The sequence below is a fragment of the Manis javanica genome, chromosome 9, assembly GCF_040802235.1.
Source record: "Manis javanica isolate MJ-LG chromosome 9, MJ_LKY, whole genome shotgun sequence".
NCBI classification, from domain to species: Eukaryota; Metazoa; Chordata; class Mammalia; order Pholidota; family Manidae; genus Manis; species Manis javanica.
In genome coordinates this window covers 71,099,829-71,124,959 of record NC_133164.1, presented here as the reverse complement: position 1 = coordinate 71,124,959, position 25,131 = coordinate 71,099,829, and positions in this window count along the sequence as shown.

Genomic DNA, 25,131 nt, shown 5'->3' with positions numbered 1-25,131 from the left:
AACAAAATAGATAAGCCTCTAGCCAGACTTATTAAGAGGAAAAGAGAGTCAACACAAATCAACAGTATCAGAAACGAGAAAGAACAAATCACGACAGACCCCACAGAAGTACAAAGAATTATTAGTGAGTACTATGAAAACCTATATGCTAACAAGCTTGGAAACCTAGGAGAAATGGACAACTTCCTAGAAAAATACAACCTTCCAAGACTGACCCAGAAAGAAACAGAAAATCTAAACAGACCAATTACCAGCAACAAAATTGAAGCGGTAATCAAAAAACTACCAAAGAACAAACCCCCCGGGCCAGATGGATTCACCTCAGAATTTTATCAGACATACAGGGAAGACATAATACCCATTCTCCTTAAAGTTTTCCAAAAAAATGGAAGAGGAGGGAATACTCCCAAACTCATTCTATGAAGCCAACATCACCCTAATACCAAAACCAGCCAAAGACCCCACCAAAAAAGAAAACTACAGACCAATATCCCTGATGAACGTAGATGCAAAAATACTCAACAAAATATTAGCAAACAGAATTCAAAAATACATCAAAAGGATCGTACACCATGACCAAGTGGGATTCATCCCAGGGATGCAAGGATGGTACAACATTCGAAAGTCCATCAACATCATCCACCGCATCAACAAAAAGAAAGACAAAAATCACATGATCATCTCCATAGATGCTGAAAAAGCATTTGACAAAGTTCAACATCCATTCATGATAAAAACTCTCAGCAAAATGGGAATAGAGTGCAAGTACCTCAACATAATAAAGGCCATCTATGATAAACCCACAGCCAACATCATACTGAACAGCGAGAAGCTGAGAGCTTTTCCTCTGAGATCGGGAACTAGACAGGGATGCCCACTCTCCCCACTGTTATTTAACATAGTACTGGAGGTCCTAGCCATGGCAATTAGACCAAACAAAGAAATAAAAGGAATCCAGATTGGTAAAGAAGAAGTTAAACTGTCACTATTTGCAGATGACATGATACTATACATAAAAAACCCTAAAGACTCCACCCCAAAACTACTAGAACTGATATCGGAATACAGCAAAGTTGCAGGATACAAAAATCAACACACAGAAATCTGTGGCTTTCCTATACACTAACAATAAACTAATAGAAAGAGAAATCAGGAAGACAACTCCATTCACAATTGCATCAAAAAAAATAAAATACCTAGGAATAAACCTAACCAAAGAAGTGAAAGACTTAATACTCTGAAAACTACAAGTCACTCTTAAGAGAAATTAAAGGGGACACTAACAGATGGAAACTCATCCCATGCTCGTGGCTAGGAAGAATTAATATCGTCAAAATGGCCATCCTGCCCAAAGCAATATACAGACTTGATGCAATCCCTATGAAACTACCAGCAACATTCTTCAATGAACTGGAACAAATAGTTCAAAAATTCATGTGGAAACACCAAAGACCCCGAATAGCCAAAGCAATCCTGAGAAAGAAGAATAAAGTAGGGGGGATCTCACTCCCCAACTTCAAGCTCTACTCTAAAGCCATAGTAATCAACACAATTTGGTACTGACACAAGAACATAGCCACAGACCAATGGAACAGACTAGAGAATCCAGACATTAACCCAGACATATATGGTCAATTAATATTTGATAAAGGAGCCATCGACATACAATGGCGAAATGACAGTCTCTTCAACTGATGGTGCTGGCAAAACTGGACAGCTACATGTAGGAGAATGAAACTGGATCATTGCCTAACCCCATATACAAAAGTAAACTCAAAATGGATCAAAGGCCTGAATGTAAGTCATGAAACCATTAAGCTCTTGGAAAAAAACATAGGCAAAAACCTCTTAGACATAAACATGAGTGACCTCTTCTTGAACATATCTCCCCGGGCAAGGAAAACAACAGCAAAAATGAACAAGTGGGAGTATATTAAGCTGAAAAGCTTCTGTACAGCAAAAGACACCATCAATAGAACAGAAAGGAACCCTACAGTATGGGAGAATATATTTGAAAATGACAGATCCGATAAAGGCTTGACGTCCAGAATATATATAAAGAGCTCACACGCCTCAACAAACAAAAAACAAATAACAAAATTAAAAAATGGGCAGACGAACTGAACAGACAGTTCTCTAAAAAAGAAATACAGATGGCCAACAGACACATGAAAAGATGCTCCACATCGCTAATTATCAGAGAAATGCAAATTAAAACCACAATGAGGTATCACCTCACACCAGTAAGGATGGCTGCCATCCAAGAGACAAACAACAACAAATGTTGGCGAGGCTGTGGAGAAAGGGGAACCCTCCTACACTGCTGGTGGGAATGTAAATAAGTTCAACCATTGTGGAAAGCAGTATGGAGGTACATCAAAATGCTCAAAACAGACCTACCATTTGACCCAGGAATTCCACTCCTAGGAATTTACCCTAAGAATGCAGCAATCAAGTTTGAGAACGACAGATGCACCCCTATGATTATCGCAGCACTATTTACAATAGCCAAGAATTGGAAGCAACCTAAATGTCCATCCATAGATGAATGGATAAAGAAGATGTGGTACATATACACAATGGAATACTACTCAGCCATAAGAAAAGGGCAAATCCTACCATTTGCAGCAACAGGGATGGAGCTGGAGGGTATTGTGCTCAGCGAAATAATCCAAGCGGAGAAAGAGAAATACCAAATGATTTCACTCATCTGTGGAGTATAAGAACAATGGAGAAACTGAAGGAACCAAACAGCAGCAGAATCACAGAACTCATGAATGGACTAACAGGTACCAAAGGGAAAGGGACTGGGGAGGATGGGTGGGTAGGGAGGGATAAGGGGGTTGAAGAAGAAGGGTGGTATTAAGATTAGCATGCATGGGGGGTGGGAGAAAGGGCAGGGCTGTACAACACAGAGAAGACAAGTAGTGACTCTACAACACTTTGCTATGCTGATGGACAGTGACTGTAAAGGGGTTTATAGGGGGACCTGATATAGGGGAGAGCCTAGTAAACAATATTCATCATGTAAGTGTAGATTAAGATAACAAGGAAAAAAAAAGCAGTTCCTGTGTGGTCACCTCCCATGAGTTCTACACAATAGTATAAAGGGCATATAAAAGTGTAGGCAAAGGGTTTGTTTCTGCTTATACAGAGGATCAAAGCCTAATTTGGCTACCCCGAAAATGAACTAAGATACGATATGAAAAAGAACTTCCAACATCACCACTCTCTGGAAGACTCATGCCAGAAGATGATCATCAAAAAACCCCAACAAAGATCCACGTGCTGCTACAGGAGTAGATGCACTCATCCCACTGGTTCCTGGACTTGCCATGGGAATGAAGAAGGAGATATCTAAGCTGGCCTGTGCACACAGTAAAACAACAAATTTGACTGGATCTACACTGTTGGAACTCAACCAAGAATTAGGAGAAGTGCAAATTGTAGTGCTCCAAAATCTTACAACTACAGACTATTTACTGTTAAAAGAACATATGGGATGTGAACAGTCCCCAGGAATGGGGTGTTCTAATTTGTCTGATTTCTCTCAGACTGTTCAAGTTCAGTTGGACAATATCCACCATATCATAGATAAGTTTTCACAAATGCCTAAGGTGCCTAACTGGTTTTCTTGGTTTCACTGGAGATGGCTGGTAATTATAAGTATGCTTTGGTTATGTAACTGTATTCCTATTATGTTAATGTGTGTGTGCAATTTAATTAGTAGTTTAAAACCTATACATGCTGAAGTTACTATACAAGAAGATATGTCAAAGAAATAATCAATCTTCCCATGTTTTCTTCCGCCTGCTACTTCTATAGCTTTTCTTCTTCCTTCCTAATTACAACCCATAAATAGAATTCGTGCCTCATATCGAATTTACCGTGTATCATAATTCTTCCAAGTGGTAAAGATATCTCAAGACAAATGCTGGGCATAGAAGCCACAGGGCATAAATATGCAAAGAAGTAAAAAATTAACCTTTTCAAACAATAAGGCTTCTCTCTCACTTATCCACTTTACATTTCCCTGTATGGCCCCGGAAGATGACTGGTTAGCCAGAGACGGGTAAGATTCCTCAAGGGAGGAACAACCTAAGACAGGCACAGTCACAGGGGGGCCATCAGGTGAGAAATTGGGGATCAACAGAGGTGAGGCTTAGAACCTCCTCCGCCCCCCCCTGTTCTGAGGGAAATCTGCTGCATCTGTGGATGTTTTATTGCCCTTGTCTAGCTTGGATTAACACATAGTCTACAGGCACACACCTGATCATCTAAATTTGTTCTCTTACAACACTAAACTATGTTTTCTATCTTTATCTTGCATCTACCTACCACTTCAGCATTTTATTAAAAATAATAATAATAAAGAGAGAAATGTGGTATCCACATATAAATCAAGTATAAAAATCAAACGAATATTCATATATGAACTGTTTATAGTTCATAATGCATGATCAAAACCGAAAGTTTCTGTGATGACTGCCCTTGTACTATTCACCATGTAACTTATTCACTATGTAAGAATTTGTTCTCCATGTAAGAACTTGTTCGTTATGCTTCAGAAGATTGGAGACTGACGAAAATTAGGCTTGGGGTGGATTAATGATTATACAATGAGCATTGAGTCCCCTATACAGAATTTTATTGTTGTTAACAACCATTTGATCCAAAAAAATAGGAGAGATGCCCTCAAAAAGAAAAAAAAAAAAGAAAAGTACACACCTCCAATTGTAAAATAAATAAGTAACCGGGATGTAATGTATAGGATAAGGAATACAGTCAAAATATTGTAACAACTTGGTATGGTGATAGCTGGTACCTAGAATTATCATGTATACAAATGTTCTATCACTGTGTTGTACTCCTGAAACTAATGTAATACTGTGTGTCAACTACCCTTCAATAAAAAATAATTATCTAAAAAAAAAAAGATGTTGTTAACTTTAGTGGGTCTCTATTTGCATTTTCTCATTCTTGAGTAGGTACTTTTTCATCAGATTCCCAAAGGAACCTACCTGCAGAGCAATTAAAATACATTAATCTAACTGGAAAAATGTATATGGGAATTATATTTTAAATGAGGTACATATGAGGGCTCCTGGTAGAGTTAGATGCATGCTTATATATTATTCCCATCAATCCAGAAATCTCATCAGTCTTATAGCCTCCCCCACTCCCCTTCTCACTGTTGCAGGTTACATAACTCAAAGGAGGTAAGGTATTGCTTGAGGAGAGTGAGGGGCAGAAGCACAGTGAGCAAGTGCAGGACCCCAGAGCCAGTTGACCATACAGAGTATGACATAAAATAAATGTCAAAATAAAATATATGCATATGCACATATTAGTTTCCATTTAAAAAATTAAAACTACAGAAAGGTTGCAAGATCAGCACAGTAAACTACTATATACCCTTTACCTTGATGTATTGATTTAACATTTTTCCATATTTGCCTCATCTATCTTTGCTAAACCATTTGAGAATAAGTTGCATATATCAATACCTTTTATCCACACTTACACACTTCAGTGTGTACCCTTCAGAAGGATACTTTCTCTCATAACCACAACACAATTACAAAATTCAATAGGCTTCACATTAAATGTTATTATCTAATATACAAGTACGTTGCAAAATGGTGATGTCATAATTTCCTCTGGTGTATCAATTGGTATTCCACTGTCCAGAACTGTCATTTCTTCCCTCTTTATATTTATTTACTTAACTTTTTCAGAATAAGTATGCCCTTGTGAATTCTTGTTTTTAAATTCATTGCGTTATAATCCATTTCTGTCATTATGCATTAATGATGCTCGAATTGTCCCAGATTTGGTAAGTGCAGGTACCTTCAAGTGGGCTCCTATTTCCTTTTGACATGTCCTCATCTTTTTTGAGAATATTGCTTTCTGACACAAGGTTTTTCAAGGGCATTTTATGCTTTCCTTCTCTCTGCCCTGGAATCAGCCACTTTATCCCTAGAGAAGTGGAGACTGGCATTTAGAAGCCAAGATCTGCAGGCATGCAATGTTATTCAAAATTCGAAATAACATTGTACCTGTTTCTTTGGGTCACCATAAGGAAGACTGGTGTCTGATTTGCAATCCTAACTAGCATAACCTGTGTGACCTCAGCAATTCCCTTCATTGGGGAACTGACTCCTCATCCAAACAGAAATTGGATTAGATGCATATTTCTTAACCTTTTCAGGGTCTCCAAAACATTTGGGAATCTTATAAAAGCTATAGTCCCATCTCACCAGAGACAAGCTCAAATAAGCAAAAATTTTCGTACAATTTAAGGGGCTCGAGGTTGCGAAGCCCATCTGACGCTCCAAATCCCTAGATTAAGTGACCTCCATCTTCAACGCTGAGCTCTGTGAGTCTCTAAGAGACCGTGCTGCTGTCAGGTTGATTCCTCAGAGACATCAAAATGTGGAGGGATTGATGCACAAACACGAAAAACAGATACAGGGGAGCCTGTGAGCGAGGCACTGTCCCTGCGGGTGCCAACACAGGCGCACGTAGCCACCGGCCGGAGGTTTTGGCGGGAAGGTGCCAGGGCGGTCAATGGATGCCTGGGAGAATGGAGGCTGCAGGGCCGTCCTGGCCGCTGCACCCCTCCGCTCCGCCACCAGGACTTGCCCCTGCGCTTCGGCTGGGAGCCGAGGGACTCTGGCGGGCCGCGAGACGGCGGCAAGAGCCCAGGGCGCCTGAGCCCGGAAAGAACGCGCGTCCGGGCCCCGCCCGTTCCCCCCTCCAGCCACCGACGCGGCGCAGCTCCGGTCGCCATGGTGACCAGCGGAGGCCCGCGCCAGCCCCGCCCCCGCCCGGGCCCCTGACGTCGGTGCGCGTCGGCGGCGGCGCGAGCTGAGCGGCCGCCACCAGAGCCGCTCGCCCGCCCGCCGCCCGCGCGCGCTCCAGCCCGCCGTGTCTAGCAGAGGGCCCAGCATGATCATGGCGGATGTCCCGAAGCACTTGCAGCGCGGGCCGGTCTGGGTGGGGTTCTACGACATCGAGGGCACGCTGGGCAAGGGCAATTTCGCCGTGGTGAAGCTGGGGCGGCACCGGATCACCAAGACGGAGGTGCGCCCCGGGCTCGCGGGAGCGTCCGAGGCTCGGCTCGGGAGAGGAGCTGTTACCCGAGGGGGGGCGGTTGCAGGGGTCCGGGGCGGCCCGACAGGCCGGGTACTGGCGGATGCGAGAGGGCCTGGGACTGAGGACCCAGGAGGCGCCGGGGGCCCGTGTGCGCCAGTGGGGTCGGGCCCGGGTCCGGACCCAAGTGTCGTCCGATTGGCAGCCCGACCGGCCCAGGCTTTGGCGCCCTGGCGGCTCCACCGAATTTCTCCTCGGGCCTCCCACCCGGGCTGTGACATGGTCTGTGGCCTCCACTTCGCAGCCCAAGTTCCGTGTCTTCTCTGCTGTCGCTGGGGGAGGGGCAGAGGGGAAGTCTCGGTTCCCCTGGGCTGCGCAGCCAGAGACGTCGCCAGCCGCGAGGAGAGGACCGCCTGCATTCGGCCTCCCACACGGGGCATGGCGCGGCCCCGCGAGGAAGGGTCCCCGGGCAGGGAGCCCGGACGGCCATTGTCCGTTTCTCTCCTTCCTTGTACCCGGTAGTGTCTCTGATCTCGTGGCAGCCTCGCTTGATCTCGCGCCTGAGGCATTTCCATCGAGTACCCCAGACAATAGAACTGGTTGAAAGGGTCTTGGCCACATCTGCACAGTTGGTGGGTGGTCGTTCCTATCCTAGGTTGTGCCTTTCCTAGGTGTGCATTGTGGCCATGCATACGAGCTGCTTAAGCCGAGCAATTCTGCCTGTGCGCGCGTGAAGCCCTCGAATGCTTCCCCAAGGTGAAGCCAGCATCCCCCTGCCTTGCACATTCTAACGCACTGCACAAGGCTCTCTTCTTACCTAACCTGCCTGCCTCCTTTCTTTCAATGCCTCAAGCTGCTCTCCTCAGGGTCTCTGTTTTAAGACGTGCAGATTAAAATACCTGCAGATTAGAAATACAGTGGAAACAAAAACCATTCTTTAGGACAAAACCTTGTGGTTTTGACATACTCCAGACTGTCTCGTAGTTATTCTGGACTTTAATCCCTTTTCAGTCCCCCATCCCCACCCCCCAGTTTTCATCCTGTTCAGTTTCCCCCTTATTAGTGTGAGTATACTAGAATTTGAATACGGAATAACGTAGGGCTTTTTTTTGTCAAGAGTGGCTGTGTAAGGTGAGGGTCATTTGAAAATTTGAGTGATTTTTGTAGCTGCTCTTAGAAGTTTTGCTTCATGTGAGGAGGTCCACTTCCAAAGAGAAGGGGTGTGTGTTCTCTCATCCTCACTGGTTCGCCCTCCCCTACTAATCCTGAAGAAGCCCAAATATGACTTTTCTTTTTAGCATAGGACCAAGGCCAGAAACTTTATTCTCACAAATTAACTAGTGTCAGCAATTTAGAATAAGTTTGTAATGATAAATAATGTGACTCTGGTAAGATTACTTCATCTGATCCAGCGTTTTTAAAAATGAAGAAATTAATTCCGTTCCTCTAGTGAACCATGGCCCAATGTCATGCTGTTTCCCCTTAAATTACACGAAAAGAGGGCATTTTTAATATGTATTTTGTATTTGAGCCCCTGCTTAATGACTACCTAAAAATGGAACAAATTGCATCTTACAGAAAGCTTCTACAGAACTTTTGAACTATGTTGTTGGGTGATTGAATTCCAAACCTACCAATTTACAATATTTTTTCTCATCAGCTCTTAATCAGTTTAAGTTGCAATATTTAATTAAGTCAGCTCTTACTTATTAGGTCAAATTTTGGTAATACAGTATCTACTTAAGAACTGCCGAGTGGAGCTGATAGTGACTGACATTTCTCGAGGTTGACAGTTCAAAGGGTGTCCCTTTTAAACTGATATATCTTGTAGAGCTTAGGGGGCAATGTGGAGTAATATGGTTTGGCTATTAGAGTGAGATCAGTGCATTTACACAGTTGAAGGCACGGTTGAGATGGTCAAAGACCACTCAGAACCTGGATTGTGTGTATAGTATATGCGTGCAAAATTATTGAAGTTAGGGGCCAATTTTTTTGGTATCATTAATCTACAATTACATGAAGAACATTATGTTTCCTAGGCTCCGCCATTCACCAAGTCCCCCCCCCCCCCCACATACCCCTTCACAGTCACTGTCCATCTGCGTAGTAAGATGCTGTAAAATCCTATTTGTCTTCTCTGTGTGGCACAGCCCTCCCTGTGCCCCCCCCAGACACTATACATGCTAATTGTAATTCCCCCTTTCTTTTTCCCCACCCTTATCCCTCCCTTCCCACCCATCCTCCTCAGTCCCTTTCCCTTTGGTAACTATTAGTCTATTCCTGGGTTCTGTGATTCTACTGTTTTGTTCCTTCAGTTTTCCTTTGTTCTTATACTCCACATATGAGTGAAATCATTTGTTACTTGTCTTTCTCTGCCTGGCTTATTTCACTGAGCATAATACTCTCTAGCTCCATCCACGTTGTTGCAAATAGTAGGATCTGTTTTTTTCATATGGCTGAGTAATATTCCATTGTGTATGTGTACCACATCTTCTTTATCCATTCATCTACTGATGGACATTTAGGTTGCTTCCATATCTTGGCTATTGTAAATAGTGCAGCGATAAACATAGGGGTGCATCTGTCTTTTTCAAACTGGAGTGCTGCATCCTTAGGGTAAATTCCTAGAAGTGGAATTCCTGGGTCAAATGGTATTTCTATTTTGAGCATTTTGAGGAACCTCCATACTGCTTTCCACAATGGTTGAACTAATTTACATTCCCAGTAGCAGTGTAGGAGGGTTCCCCTTTCTCCACAACCTCGCCAACATTTGTTGTTTGTCTTTTCAATGATGGCGATCCTTACTGGTGTGAGGTGATACCTCATTGTGGTTTTAATTTTCATTTCTCTGATGACAAGAGATGTGGAGCATCTTTTCATGTGTCTTTAGGCCATCTGAGTTTCTTCTTTAGAGAATTGTCTGTTCATCTCCTCTGCCCATTTTTTAATTGGATTATTTGCTTTTTGTTTGTTGAGGTGTGTGAGCCATAAGAGCCAACCTTTTACTCCACAGAAACCTTCTCTCCTAAAAAAGATGACCTTAACATATCAAAAGAAGTAGTGTGAATTTAAGGTGGGTCACTGAGTGTGGTTGTTTGGTGTCTTTAGAGATACTTAGAGGGATGAGGTAAATAGCAAGGTAATTAGTGAAAAATTCCTGCTGATCTCAAGTTTTGTACAGTTGTTCTGTGAACATTTGTGGTAATTTTCATTAGTAATGATTTAGTAACTGAACAGATACAATTCTTTCTTAACTATTTGTTAGTGAGGTTTTTTAAAGCAGTATTTGTCATCTGCATTTATTCATGGATAAATGTTTGTGTCTTTAACAAATACAATTACCTCAAGTACTATAAATAAAATGTGGGAACTTCATAAAATTTTACTTAACATTTTTAGGTTCTCTTGCGGAACATACTACAGTAATTACATGAGAAAAAATTACCATGTTATAAGGAACAGTATCAGGAAAATACTATTATAGTCACACTTATGAAAGTTTCCTCAGTATAGTATGCCTTAACAGCAATATAAGTTGTGTATTTTAAAACTTACAGGATTTTTTTCCCCAAAAACTTAAATGTGAGACAAATTTTAGGACTTTGTTTAAACATCTGCGCAATGAACAATTGGAACTTTTTGTTTTTAATTGGTTCTTCTTGTTCTGTATAACTAAAAAATGGTATATTTTCTACAGAACTTGGAAGATCCATGACTGTCTTTTAGGAAAAATAAATTAGTAGACAAAATAAATCTTCAGTTTGGTCTAGTCTATCAAATAACATTGTTTAAGAAATATAATTATGTAATCAACTGAAGCAGTAGTCCCCTATTCGATCTCTATGTAAATTCTGCAAACAAAAGGGAAGGCAGGTGGTGGTAGAATCCAGCTTCCTAATATTTCATAAAGGCTCTGTAGTATTGGTTTGTGGTTTCTGAATTAGAGTAGCTAATTTTATAAAATTAGCATAATGGAAATGAATATAAGCATTTAGACTGTTAAACTACTTTAAGCAGTAGTGGTTGCTAGTTTACTGTGCTGTGAGTGTCCTTGAACAGTGTTTTATTTTATTAATACTATACTAGCAAAAACACTTTTCACTTCCAACTAATTGTGTGGCTACTTTATTTTATTTTTTATTTTGTTATTTTGTTATCATTGATCTACAATTACATGAAGAACATTATGTTTACTAGGCTCTCCCCTACCCCAAGTCCCCCCCACAAACCCGATTACAGTCACTGTACATCGGCATAGTAAGATGTTGTAGAATCACTACTTGTCTTCTCTGTGTTGCAAAGCCCTCCCCTTTCCCCCACCCCCCACATTATACACGCTAATCATAATACCCCCTTTCTTCTTCCCCACCTTTATCCCTCCCTACCCTCCCATTCTCCCCAGTCTCTTTACCTTTGGTACCTGTTAGTCCATTCTTGGGTTCTGTGATTCTGCTGCTGTTTTGTTCCTTCAGTTTTTCTTTTGTTCTTATACTCCACAGATGAGTGAAATCGTTTGGTATTTGTCTTTCTCCACTTGGCTTATTTCACTGAGCATAATACCCTCTAGCTCCATCCATGTTGTTGCAAATGGTAGGATTTGTTTTCTTCTTATGGCTGAATAATATTCCATTGCGTATATGTAACACATCTTCTTTATTCATTCATCTACTGATGGACACTTAGGTGGCTTCCATTTCTTGGCTACTGTAAATAATGCTGTGATAAACATAGGGGTGCATCTGTCTTTTTCAAACTGGAGTGTTACATCCTTAGGGTAAATTACAAGAAGTGGAATTCCTGGGTCAAATGGTAAGTCTATTTTGAGCATTTTGAGGAACCTCCATATTGCTTTCTGCAATGGTTGAACTAATTTACATTCCCACCAGCAGTTTAGGAGGGTTCCCCTTTCTCCACAGCCTCGCCAACATTTGTTGTTGTTTGTCTTTTGGATGGTAGCCATCCTTACTAGTGTGAGGTGATATCTCATTGTGGTTTTAATTTGCATTTCTCTGATAACTAGCGATGTGGAGCATCTTTTCATGTGTCTGTTGGCCATCTGAATTTCTTCTTTGGAGAATTGTCTGTTCATCTCCTCTGACCATTTTTTAATTGGATTATTTGCTTTTTGTTTGTTGAGGTGTGTGAGCTCTTTATATATTTTGGATGTCAAGCCTTTATCGGATCTGTCATTTACGAATAGATTCTCCCATACTGTAGGGTACCTTTTTGTTCTACTGATGGTGTCCTTTGCTGTACAGAAGCTTTTTCAGCTTGATATAGTCCCACTTGTTCATTTTTGCTTTTGTTTTCCTTGCCCGGGGAGATATATTCATGAAGAAGTCACTCATGTTTATGTCCAAGAGATTTTTGCCTATGTTTTTTTCTAAGAGTTTTATGGTTTCATGACTTACACTCAGGTCTTTGATCCATTTTGAATTCAGTTTTGTGTATGGGGTTAGACGGTGATCCAGTTTCATTCTCTTACATGTAGCTGTCCAGTTTTGCCAGCACCATCTGTTGAAGAGACTATCCTTTCCCCATTGCATGTCCATGGATCCTTTATCGAATATCAATTGACCATGTATGTTTGGGTTAATGTCTGTAGTCTCTAAATCTGTTCCACTTGTCTGTGGCTCTGTTCTTGTGCCAGTACCAAACTGTCTGGATTACTATGGCTTTGTAGTAGAGCTTGAAGTTGGGGAGAGAGATCCCCGCCACTTTATTCTTATTTCTCAGGGTTGCTTTGGCTATTTGGGGTCTTTGGTGTTTCCATATGAATTTTTGAACTATTTGTTCCAGTTCATTGAAGAATGTTGTTGGTAATTTGATAGGGATTGCATCAAATCTGTATATTGCTTTGGGCAGGATGGCCATTTTGACGATATTAATTCTTCCTAGCCAAGAGCATGGGATGAGTTTCCATTTGTTAGTGTCCTCTTTAATTTCTCTTAAGAGTGTCTTATAGTTTTCAGGGTACAGGTCTTTCACTTCTTCGGTTAGGTTTATTCCTAGGTATTTTATTCTTTTTGATGCAATTGTGAATGGAATTGTTTTCCTGATTTCTCTTTCTATTGACTCATTGTTAGTGTGCAGGAAAGCCACAGATTTCTGTGTGTTAATTTTGTATCCTGCAACTTTACTGTATTCCAATATCAGTTCCAGTAGTTTTGGAGTGGAGTCTGTAGGTACAATATCATGTCATCTGCAAATAGTGACAGTTTAACTTCTTTACCAATCTGGATTCCTTGTATTTCATTTTTTTGACTGATTGCTGTGGGTAGGACCTCCAGTACTATGTTGAATAATGGTGGGGAGATTGGGCATCCCTGTCTTGTTCTGGATCGCAGAGGAAAAGCTTTCAGCTTCTCGCTGTTCAGTATGATGTTGTCTGTGGGTTTATCATAAATGGCCTTTATTATGTTGAGGTACTTGCCCTCTATTCCCATTTTGCTGAGGGTTTTTATCATGAATGGATGTTGAATATTGTTGAATGCTTTGTCATCATCTATGGACATGATCATGTGGTTTTTGTCTTTCTTTTTGTTGATGTGGTGGATAATGTTGATGGACTTTCGAATGTTGTACCATCCTTGCATCCCTGGGATGAATCCCACTTGGTCATGGTGTATGAGCTTTTTGATTTTTTGTTGAATTCAGTTTGCTAATATTTTGCTGAGTATTTTTGCATCTACGTTCATCAGGGATATTGGTCTGTAGTTTTCTTTTTTGGTGGGGTCTTTGCCTGGTTTTGGTATTAGGGTGATGTTGGCTTCATAGAATGAGTTTGGGAGTATTCCCTCCTCTTCTATTTTTTGGAAAACTTTAAGGAGAATGGGTATTATGTCTTCTCTGTATGTCTGATAAAATTCCGAGGTAAATCCATCTGGCCCGGGTGTTTTTTTCTTGGGTAGTTTTTTGATTACTGCTTCAATTTCTTTGTTCGTAATTGGTCTGTTTAGATTTTCTGTTTCTTTCTGGGTTAGTCTTCGAAGGCTGTATTTTTCTAGGAAGTTGTCCATTTCCCCTAGGTTTCCCAGCTTGTTGGCATATAGGTTTTCATAGTATTCTCTAAGAATTCTTTGTATTTCTGTGGGGACCGTCGTGATGTTTCCTTTCTCCTTTCTGATTCTGTTGATTTGTGTTGACTCTCTTTTCCTCTTAATAAGTCTGGCTAGAGGCTTATCTATTTTGTTTATTTTCTCAAAGAACCAGCTCTTGGTTTCATTGATTTTTTCTTTGTGTTATTCTTCTCAATTTTGTTTATTTCTTCTCTGATCTTTATTATGTCCCTCCTTCTGCTGACTTCAGGCCTCATTTGTTCTTCTTTTTCCATTTTTGATAATTGTGACCGTAGACTATTCATTTGGGTTTGTTCCTCCTTCTTTAAATATGCCTGGATTGCTATATACTTTCCTCTTAGGACTGCTTTCACTGCATCCCACAGAGGTTGGGGCTTTGTGTTGTTGTTGTTGTCACTCATTTATATATATTGCTGTATCTCCATTTTAATTTGGTCGTTGATGCACTGACTATTTAGGAACATGTTGTTAGGCCTCCATGTGTTTGTGAGCCTTTTTTGCTTTCATTGTACAATTTATTTCTAGTTTTATACCTTTGTGGTTTGAGAAGTTGGTTGGTAGAATTTCAATCTTTTTGAATTTACCGAGGCTCTTTTTCTGGCCTAGTATGTGGTCTATTCTGGAGGATGTTCCATGTGCACTTGAGAAGAATGTGCATCCTGTTGTTTTTGAGTGTAGAGTTCTGTAGATGTCTATAAGGTCCATCTGTTCTATGGTGTTGTTCAGTGCCTCTGTGTACTTCCTTATTTTCTGTCTGGTGGATCTGTCCTTTGGAGTAAATGGTGTATTGAAGTGTCCTAAAATTAATGCACTGCATTCTATTTCCTCCTTTAGTTCTGTTAGTATTTGTTTCACATATGCTGGTGCTCCTGTGTTGGGTGCATATATATTTATAATGGTTATATCCTCTTGTTGTACTGAGCTCTTCATCACTATGTAATGTCCTTCTTTATCTCTTGTTACTTTCTTTGTTTTGAAGTCTATTTTGTCTGACATTAGTACTGCAACACCTGCTTTTCTCTCCCTATTGTTTGCATGAAATATCTTTTTCCATCCCTTGACTTTTAGTCTGTGCATGTCTTTGGGTTTAAGGTGAGTCCCTTGTAAGCAGCATATTGATGGGTCTTGTCTTTTGATTGGTGCAGTCCATTTACATTTAGGGTGATTATCGATAGGTATGTACTTACTGCCATTTCAGGCTTTAGATTCGTGGTTACCAAAGTTTCCAGGTTACTTTCCTTACTATCTAAGAGTCTAACTTAACTCACCTAGTATGCTGTTACAAACACAATCTAACGTTTTTTTTCTGTTTCTCCTCCTTTTTCTTCCTCCTTCATTCTTTATATATTAGGTATCAAATTCTGTACTTTTTGTCTATCCCTTGATTGACTTTGAGGATCGTTAATTTAATTTTGCATTTCCTTCATAATTAGCTGTTCTACTTTCTTTACTGTGGTTTTATTTCCTCTGGTGACAGCTATTCAACCTTAGAAACACTTCCATCTATAGCAGTCCCTCCAAAATTGACTGTAGAGATGGTTTGTGGGGGCTAAATTATCTCGGCTTTTGCTTATCTGGAAATTGTTTCATCCCTCCTTCAAATTTAAATGATAATCCTGCGGGATAAAGTAATCTTGGTTCCAGGCCCTTCTGCTTCATGGCATTAAATGCAACATGCCACTCCCTTCTGGCCTGTAAGGTTTCTGCTGAGAAATCTGAAGTTAGCCTGATGGGCTTTCCTTTGTATGTGATCCTATTTCTCTCTCTGGCTGCTTTTAGCAGTATGTCCTTACCCTTGATCTTTCCCATTTTAATTACTATGTGTCTTGGTTTTGTCTTCCTTGGGTCCCTTGTGTTGGGAGATCTATGGATCTCCGTGGGCTGAGAGTCTATGTCCTTCCCTAGCTTGGGGAATTTTTCAGCAACTACCTCCTCAAAGACACTTTCTATCCCTTTCTCTCTCTCTTCTTCTGGTATCCCTATAATGTGAACATTGTTGTCCTTGGATTGGTCAGACAGTTCTCTCAATATTCTTTCATTCTTAGAGATCCTTTCTTCTCTCTGTGCCTCAGCTTCTTTGCATTCCTCTTCTCTAGTTTCTATTTCATTTATTGTTGTCTCCACCGTATCCAACCTCCTTTTAATACCCTCCATCGTGCTCTTCAATGACTGGATCTCCGACCTGAATTCATTCCTGAGTTCTTAGATGTCTTTCTGTACCTCTGTTAGAATGTTGATGATTTTTATATTGAACTCCCTTTCAGGAAGAGTCATGAGGTCCATATAATTTAAATCTTTTTCAGGAGTTGTATTAATAATTTTACTCTTGATGAGGTTCCTTTGGTGTTTCATGTTTGTATATGGTGCCCTCTAGTGTCCAGAAGCTGTAGTCTCTGGAGCTGCTCAGCCCATGAAGCAATGTAGGGGATCACAGGGGAGCAGTACTGGTGCCCCATTCGGTAAGGCCTGCTCTTTTCTCCAGGTGTGTGCAGTCTGGCACCGTCCTGTTTCCTGTTGCTGTCTCAGGATTAGTTTTGCCAAGTGTATTTTCTAATTGTATCCAGTTTTAGGAGGAAGCCTCTGTCTCTCCTCTCATGCCGCCATCTTTAGTCCAATCCACAGATACATTTTAAGTAGAAACTGAAAAGAATCATATCTGTATTTCACAAAGATCATTTTGATAGTAATGGAAGGTCGACTAGAAGAGGGACGTCCCTGGAGGCAGAGACATAAGGCTGCTGAAGTAGAGATGAAAAATTATGATGGTCCAAACTAAGGATGGAAGAAACTGGACAGGTGAGGACAGACTTAAGAGTGCTGCAACTAGGACCCTGAGTAACTACTTAAAAACCTAAAGAAATAAAACTTAAATATGAGTCACTCTGGTGTTATAAAGTAAGCAAAGTCTTCAAATTTTATTTAAACTCATAATAAAAGGAAAATTAACAGATTTTCTAACATTACCTCCTTGCTATTAAGATGTTAACCAAGGCCACAGAAATTGTCCCATAGTTTCTCTGAGTAACCAAGTACCTAAAGGTATTTTGGCTGAAACAAAGCCCCTTTTTAATAACCACAGCCTGCATCCTAGTATTTTACCACTGAAACAGAAAGACAGGAAATGAATCAGTAAACCTCGGGCACATGCTTGGCCAGGAGAGACAGAACATATAAAGAAGCAGAAATCTGAAAACAGAAGCACTGGGTAATTTAATTACCAGGCCGGAATCTGCTGACTGCTGGTTTAATCGTTTGAGCAGTGCCTGAACTGTCTTATGAGGTGGCTACCCTACAATTTTTATGCCATTTCCTGCATGTGACCACATGGATAAATGTGAGAAATAGTTCTAAAGAATGTAGGAATCTTGAATAACTTTCATTAATCACACCTATGATTTCAAAGGAAAATGATAAAGAGTCAAAACCTTATATTTGTAAATGACTGAAGGCTCTTTTTGGCAAATTCATTCGACATTTTCACTGTCTATTCTCTGCTGCCAGATTAAGAAAATAATATCCTTCAGAGATGAGCACCAATTTCTATATAAGAACTGGAAAACAAAAACTTCTGAGATCAAATTTATATGTTCTCATTTATCATTCTACTCTGGAAAAGTTACTTTGGGGAGATGCAGGAGTGGGAAGAAAGAATGTAACTGTAGGGTGGTAACTACCAGTAAGTGATCAAAAACTGTGCAGTACACTAGAGGAAGCCAAATTTTCCCTTGCTTCAGTTAGTATTTCCTCATTCATGTTTACCTCATAAAGACTAACCCAACAAAACACTTCTTTCAAACATTGAACAAAGAAGGACCTCAGACTACTTAACCTGGCAGTGTTCTACCTGCTTCACTGGGTAAATAAGCTGTAAAAGGCCAAAGGAGACTATCACACCATTCATTCAACAGGCGTTTATAAAATGCTGTGTATTGTGCTAAGTTTTCAGCAGAAGCTTACAATCTAGTTGAGATTAGAAGACACAGAGATTTTAAATAACAATGAAAGGCAGTATATAGCTAGATGGTAAAATGAGCTGTGCAGGCAAGAGAACTGTAATGCTTTCATATGAGGAAATCATTGTGGATAGAATTAATTGAGAAGGACTTCATGCAAGAGATGGAATTTCAGCTACGCCTTTAAAAAAGGCAAGATCTGAATATGTAGAGAGCAAGGGGCTTTCTAGGGCTCCAGCGCAACATGAGCAGATTTGGTATCAGAAATTTAGATGGTCATCTTCAGCAGGGAAATCAGCCTAGTTGTGGGCTTTGTGGGCATCAGATTAGATTTGGTAAGCAGTTCAATGCCCAGTTCCCAAAATACTGGAGACAGGGCTCAAATGTCTCCTACTTCCATCAAGGAGGGAAAATTAGGGATATATAGGACTATAGTGACATAAGAAGTTCTATCAAGATTAGTTGTATCCACCATAATGGACACAGTATTAAATTAATTATATCTATCAAGATTCAATTCAATTTAGTGGCATGTTTAAGAGGATGAGGGGAGGACAGAGAATCCCTCAGGCAGAAGAAACACTCATTTGCAAAGTCACTGAAAGAGAAGAAGGCTTGTTAATTTTAAAGAACTTTAAGAAGGCACATAACCAGTTAGTACAGTGAAGTTGTTAAAAGCTCTTAGTCTGAAGTCAGACTAAGGCTTCAACTCTTAAAGCCTTATTTATTTATTTACTCTATGCCTTCAGCAAACTGTTTAACCTCTCTGTTCCTTGGTTTCCTCGATTATAAAGTGGAAATATTAATAGTCCCTATCATACAAGGTTTTTGATGATGAAATGGCATAACATATATACAGGGCTTAGCACCATGCCTACCACATAGTAGGTGTTCGAGAAGTGATAATCTTTATTGTTACTGATTTTAGGCTGGGTTGTGTGAAGTTGTTGGCTGATTAAGGATCCTGGACATTATTCCAATGGAAGCCCCTGAAAATTTTGTCACAGTTTTAATAGGATTTTTGTTTTAAAAAGATAGCTTACTTAGTACTTCTTTTAAGAAATCACAAAGGGAAGATGTATTCTAGAATTTACTACCAAGAAAAGTTTAGCTATTTTTGATGAGTAGGTACCTTTCTCTCTCTTAGATGAAATTCTGTAAATGGTTATTCCTTCTTCTCACTTTGACAACCACAAAGCTTTGGGCCAAATCTGAAGCTCTCAGGCCCTTGCTGCCTGCACAGTCGTGCTCCCTTCCCCTACCTCCCATAATTGCTTCCTACTCTTAAAGGTATTTTCTGATTCAGTTATTTATTCTTCATTAAATTGTTTTTCATTGAAGTGTTGTTAATATACGACCTTATGATGTTTTCAATGTACATCACATTGGTTCAACAGTCCCAGTGATCAACTTATATCATGATTGAGAATTATTGTGCCCCTTTATCCGCAACCACCCGATAACCACTAGTCACTTCTCACATCTATGAAGTTCTTTATTCTTATTTATATTTTAGAGTTATTTTTCTATTATTCCTCTTTAAAGCTATGATCTATGAGGGTACAAACAAAAACAAAGGACATACGCACCACAGCCTCATAATGCATGAATCACGCACCACAGATGCGTTCACAGCATGCCACCAAAATCACTCTTTTGGGGTAAACCTAGTCAGATGGAGCAAGAAAATCAGATGGCCCAGGAAACCTCTCTTTATGCACAGGGGCAGCAGGTGAGGAGAGTGCAAAGGACTGAGGCCTCCTGAGTAGCAGGACAGTTCGGATGATTCTGCCTGGGAGCAGAAGGGGGCCTGAAAGTGACATACTGCCGCTAAGTTACACACAGGCTCAAGTTCAAAGTTTTTAGTTTTTGTATACAAATGTTTTCCTGAAAGTACTTCACCCTCTTCATAGCCTTCAGTTGCTCCGCTGTTCTGTGTTCTCAGCTCATGGGACCCCTTGAATGTTTCCCTTATCTCCCTTCTGAGCCTGGACTTCCTGGTCAAGCCATTTCAACTCTGAGGCCTCTGGGCACAGCAACTTCCTACACACCTTTTACCTTCTACCATTCCAATCATCAGCCTGGGTCATTCATACTGTCTACTTTTTCTCCTCCTGGGTTGGGAAGCACTGCTGACTGTGAGTCTGCCATGAACTCCCTCACTGCTAATTATTAATGCTTCTATTCATCCCTTGACTATCATATAGCACCACCAGCTGCTCCAAACCTTTCCCACACTATAGAGTGTAATGTATTGGTCTTCCCTGATATTCAACCACTACATTACAGATTGACTTAAATCTACTCTACATTAACCAACCCATCTTCCTTCTATTTCAGCCCAAAGCACTGTGTCACCACATCCTCAGCACGAGCTCTCCTTTGCACCATGACTGCTTCTATGCATGCCTTTCTCAGGAAAGGAGAAATTCCTCTCTTCTAGGTTAACCATTCCCTCTGTGCCCTTGACCTCATCATCCCTTGTTTACCCTGGGACCTAGTTTCATCACTCCTTCTTTTCCTGCTTATACTCTTTTCTTTTCTAACACTAAGATCACCACCACTAACGAAACTGTGACACAATACTGAGTTCAAGGAACCCTGATTATCCCTCTGGTCTTTCCTTTTCTCCTTCCTTCTACCCTGACTACCTCAAAATAGTTTTGTAATACCTTTCTCCCTCTCCTCACCATCCATGTGTCCATAACCTCTTGAAATCTGGCTTTATATCCCCATTGATTGAAAAGTACTCTCCTTAAAGTCATTGGTGATATCTGAGTCACCCTTACTCTGAGCTCTCTCCCCTCAGGCTAATCAGGACAGAGACTGTGCTTACTTTCCAAGACTCTTTTACTTCACCAACTCGTCTCCTCACCTGCCTGCTAACAAAAGCATAATCAGAACTCCTCAGCCTTCTTTTAAGATCTCATTATTAATTATAGTTTCACTCAAAACTTCTATGCAAATAATTCTCCCATCTATACTGCTAATAATAAGCTCCCCTTTTTATAGAGAAAAGGATTTATCGAGTATAACTTACATAAAATAAAATGCAAATTTTTAGCTGGTTACTTATGATATCTGATAATTGTATACTGAGTATAACTACCACTTAAACCAGATATAAAACATTCACCAAGGTAGTTCTTTATCCAGTCAATTGTCCCTTCTCCCCAGAAAGAATGAAAAGAGCCGATCACTTTTCAACTCCTATTATTATTAGTGTTGCCTGTTCTAGGCATGTAAATAGAGCTCCATGCAAACAGAACCATACATTATATGCTCTTGTGTGTCTAGCTTCTTTTGCTTAGCATATGTCTGCTATATTTGTTCATGTTGTTGCACATATAAGTACTCATTCCTCTCTGTTGCTGTGTCCTTCCTTGTCCACTGTATTACTATACTACAATTTGTTTTGGATACAGTATCTTACTGATGGGCATTTGGGTTCCTCCTGCTAGAGAAAAAAGGTTGCTATGCCAATTGTACAAGTCATTTAATGGACATTTTGTTTTCATTTTTCTTAGGTAAACCTAGGAATGGAATGCTGGGTAGATGTTTAACTTTGTAAGAAACTGTAAAACAGTTCTCCTAAGTGACTGTACCAGGTTATGCTCCCACCTGTAATGTATTAGAGTATACTAGTTGTTTCATATCCTCACTAACATCTAGTATTATCAACCTTTTAAATTTTAATCATTCCAGTTGATAATGTAATCACTCTGGTTTTTAATTTCTCTGATGACTAATAATGTTGAGTCATTTTTCATATACTTACTGGCCATTTTTATTGGCCATTTATAGATCTTCTTTTGTGAAGTGTCTGGTTCTAGTCTCTTGCTCATTGTTAAATTGGGTTGTTTGTCTTTTTGCTGTAGAATTTAAGTTCTCTTTTAAATGTCATTTGCTTCTGAAACTGCAACTGCCAACAGCTCATATCAAACTAAGTGTCCTTATGTTATCTCCAACAGCACATTTAAAACCTAATTTATAATTTTTTAGTGGGGAACAAGACCTCTCTAGTGCTGTCAACCACACCACAAATATTCTTCAATCATATTTACTTGAAATCTGAACTAAATGCTTTCCTCTTGACAGTCAATATGAATTCTTGAGAGGTAGTAGAGTATAATTATTAACATACAGGCTCTGGAACTGCATGGTTCAAGTTCTGCCAGTTATTTGTTGTGAGACTTTACACAAATCACTGAATCTTTCGGTGACCATCTCACAAAGTTTTTGTGAGGTTTAAACAAATAAATCGTGTAAAGTATTTAAATAGTACCCAACAAAAAGGGAGTGCTCAATAAATGTTACTTGTTATTTTTAGAACTGGAAACACCTTTAGCTTTAAACCTTTTCTCATGATTCTCACAACTAGTATCTTATTCTAGGCCTTCAGCCTGTTACCTCTACACAATTCAAATAGTCTCTTAAATGGCATCTTTTCTCCTCCTCTAATTGAGACTGCACATCCTGATGGATTTATCTTCCTAAAAAAGTCTTTATACACATCATCACATTTTTGGTTCACACATGTCCAATCTAACAAATAATCCTAACTCTTTATCCAGACACTCAAGGTCTCTGACAACTTGTCTTTACAAACCTCTCTAACATGTGCCTCTTAATACAGGAGTAGGGAAGGAATTCAAAGGGAATTACAAAAATTATGCCTAAAAGAGAAAAACCCAGAAGCAGCAATATAAGCATATTACCTAGGGATATGGAGGTAAATCTAATCAGCTAAAAGAAGTGAAAAGTGGTTGCCTCTGAGGAAGGGAAATGGGGGTGGAGAGGAAGATGGGAAACTGATATTTTTTTAAACAAACCTTGGAGGATTATTTGACTTCTCATACTAGTACATATTCAACTTCTGTAGAAATATGAACTTGGGGGATAGGAAGATACACGTCAAGAGAGACAGACAGGAGGAAAGAAAGAAAGACTGATTCTTAACTGAAGTGGAGAGCATGATGTGTAGTTTGCCTGTCCACACTGATGGATAATCCATAGATCACGTAAGGAACAAATCCCTTTACAGGGATCAGACATTGGTCTCATTCCTATTCCTACTCACTACATAGGTGGTCTCCATCTGTCAAGAAGTGCTGGTGACTGTACTTGCAAAACATACAGCCAGTCTGAGCACTAACACTGTGGGTCCCGCTGCTACCCTAGTCTGAGCCATTACCATGCTCACTCGGACTGTGGCAGCCTCCTAGCTGGTCTCCCTCTTTCCGCTCTTACTCACTTCCATCTATGCTCAACATAGCAGCCAGAATGGTGCTTTTAAAATGTTCGATTAGATGCAATCACTTCTTTGCCCAAAACTCTCTAATGGTTCCCTAATTTTATTCAACATAAGAGCCAAATTCCTTATAATGCCCTACAAAACCCTCATATCTGCCCCACTATTTTCCCAATTTCTGTTCTGACCTCATTTCCTATAGTTCTTCCTCCTTATTCACTCCTGTTCTTCCCTTTTGCCCTCTTCTCTCCAGCCATCCTGGCCTCCCTGCTCTTCCTGGAGCACACCAAGCACTGCTGCCTCAGAAACTTTGCACGCGCTATTTCCTCTTCCCGGATCACCCTCTTCTCCCATGTCCATATGATGGTGTTTTCCAATCTTTGCTGAAATGTCAGAGAAGCATACCCTGACCACTCTATTTGATACTGCAATCAACTCTTGCACTACCCATGTCTCCTTCCTTGCGTTATTATTGCCATAGCATTTATCACCATCTAATATTCTATATAATCACTTGTTTTGCTTATTGTCTCTTTTGCCGCACTGGAATGTAAGGTTCATGGAAACAGGGATTTTTATCTGTTTTCCTTGTTGTGGTATTCTCATCACACAGAACAATGTGTGACACATGTTTGGTTTTCAACAAAGATTTCTTTATTGAAATCTGAATGAATGAGTAAATATAAGAAAGAAAGAGAACAGAAAAGAACAAAAGGAAAGAAGAAAGGGAAGGAAGAAACTTGGCCGAAGCAATGCAACAATTAATATGGTGGAACCAGATCCACCTGGCCTCAAAGCCCATATCATTCTATTATGGCACCAGTAAAGAAGCTTCTAGAGAAACAAAAAGCTCAATAAGCAGTAGCATAAAAGAGACAAAAAAAAAGTAAGAGGCAAGTCAACTATCTTTCGTGAAATACAATTAGGAAAGGATTCAAGTAGAACTATTTATTTAGAATTCAACTGTAAATAATATATTTTTCAAAACTACATAAGTATGTATAATTCTTACTTTTAAAAATAACTGAAATTAAAGATAATTTTGAATCAATTGGAGACCTGCTTTCAACAAAGATGGAGTAACAGGGGCCAGATTTACCCTCCTGCCTGAAACAAACCCCTCGCCAAACAAACAAAAAGCTGACAAAAAATATATGAGACACTGAACATCAGGCAAACAAGAAGAGTGATCCCTGAGAAACAGGAAAGAAATTATGTAAAACCTAGGAATGCCCTCAACTAATGCTTGGAGAGAGTGTCTAGGCTATAATATAGGGAAGGGAAACCCAGGCAGAGCCCAGCAAATTTCTTGAGTTGAGGAGACAGAGTTGTGAATCTAGGTAGACCAAGTCCTCTGTAGGCCACAAAATAGAGAAGAGAGAGCTACGTACAGAGAGAATTCCAAAGATGCAGAGAGGTCACCTTGAGTATTTAGGAGAGTACTGATTGGCACATATGTGTGAGAAAACTATCCAGGCCAGACAAAGAGCCATCTGAGAGTACTAGAGAGAACAGTGCCTGTTCCTGCTGGCCAGGCTAAAAAAAAGAAACTCCAGAAGTCATGGGGCATAGGGAGGACTACTACAAAAGGGAAATAATTAAACCTAGATGCAGCACTGCTCCAACCGTAAAAGGAAGACCCAGTATCTCAAACTATTCTCAAGTAATAGAACTGTCAACATGAGTTACAGGAATACAAAATGGAGTGGCAACCAACAAGCTAAAACAGACAATGTCTGCCACCCAAGGGCTG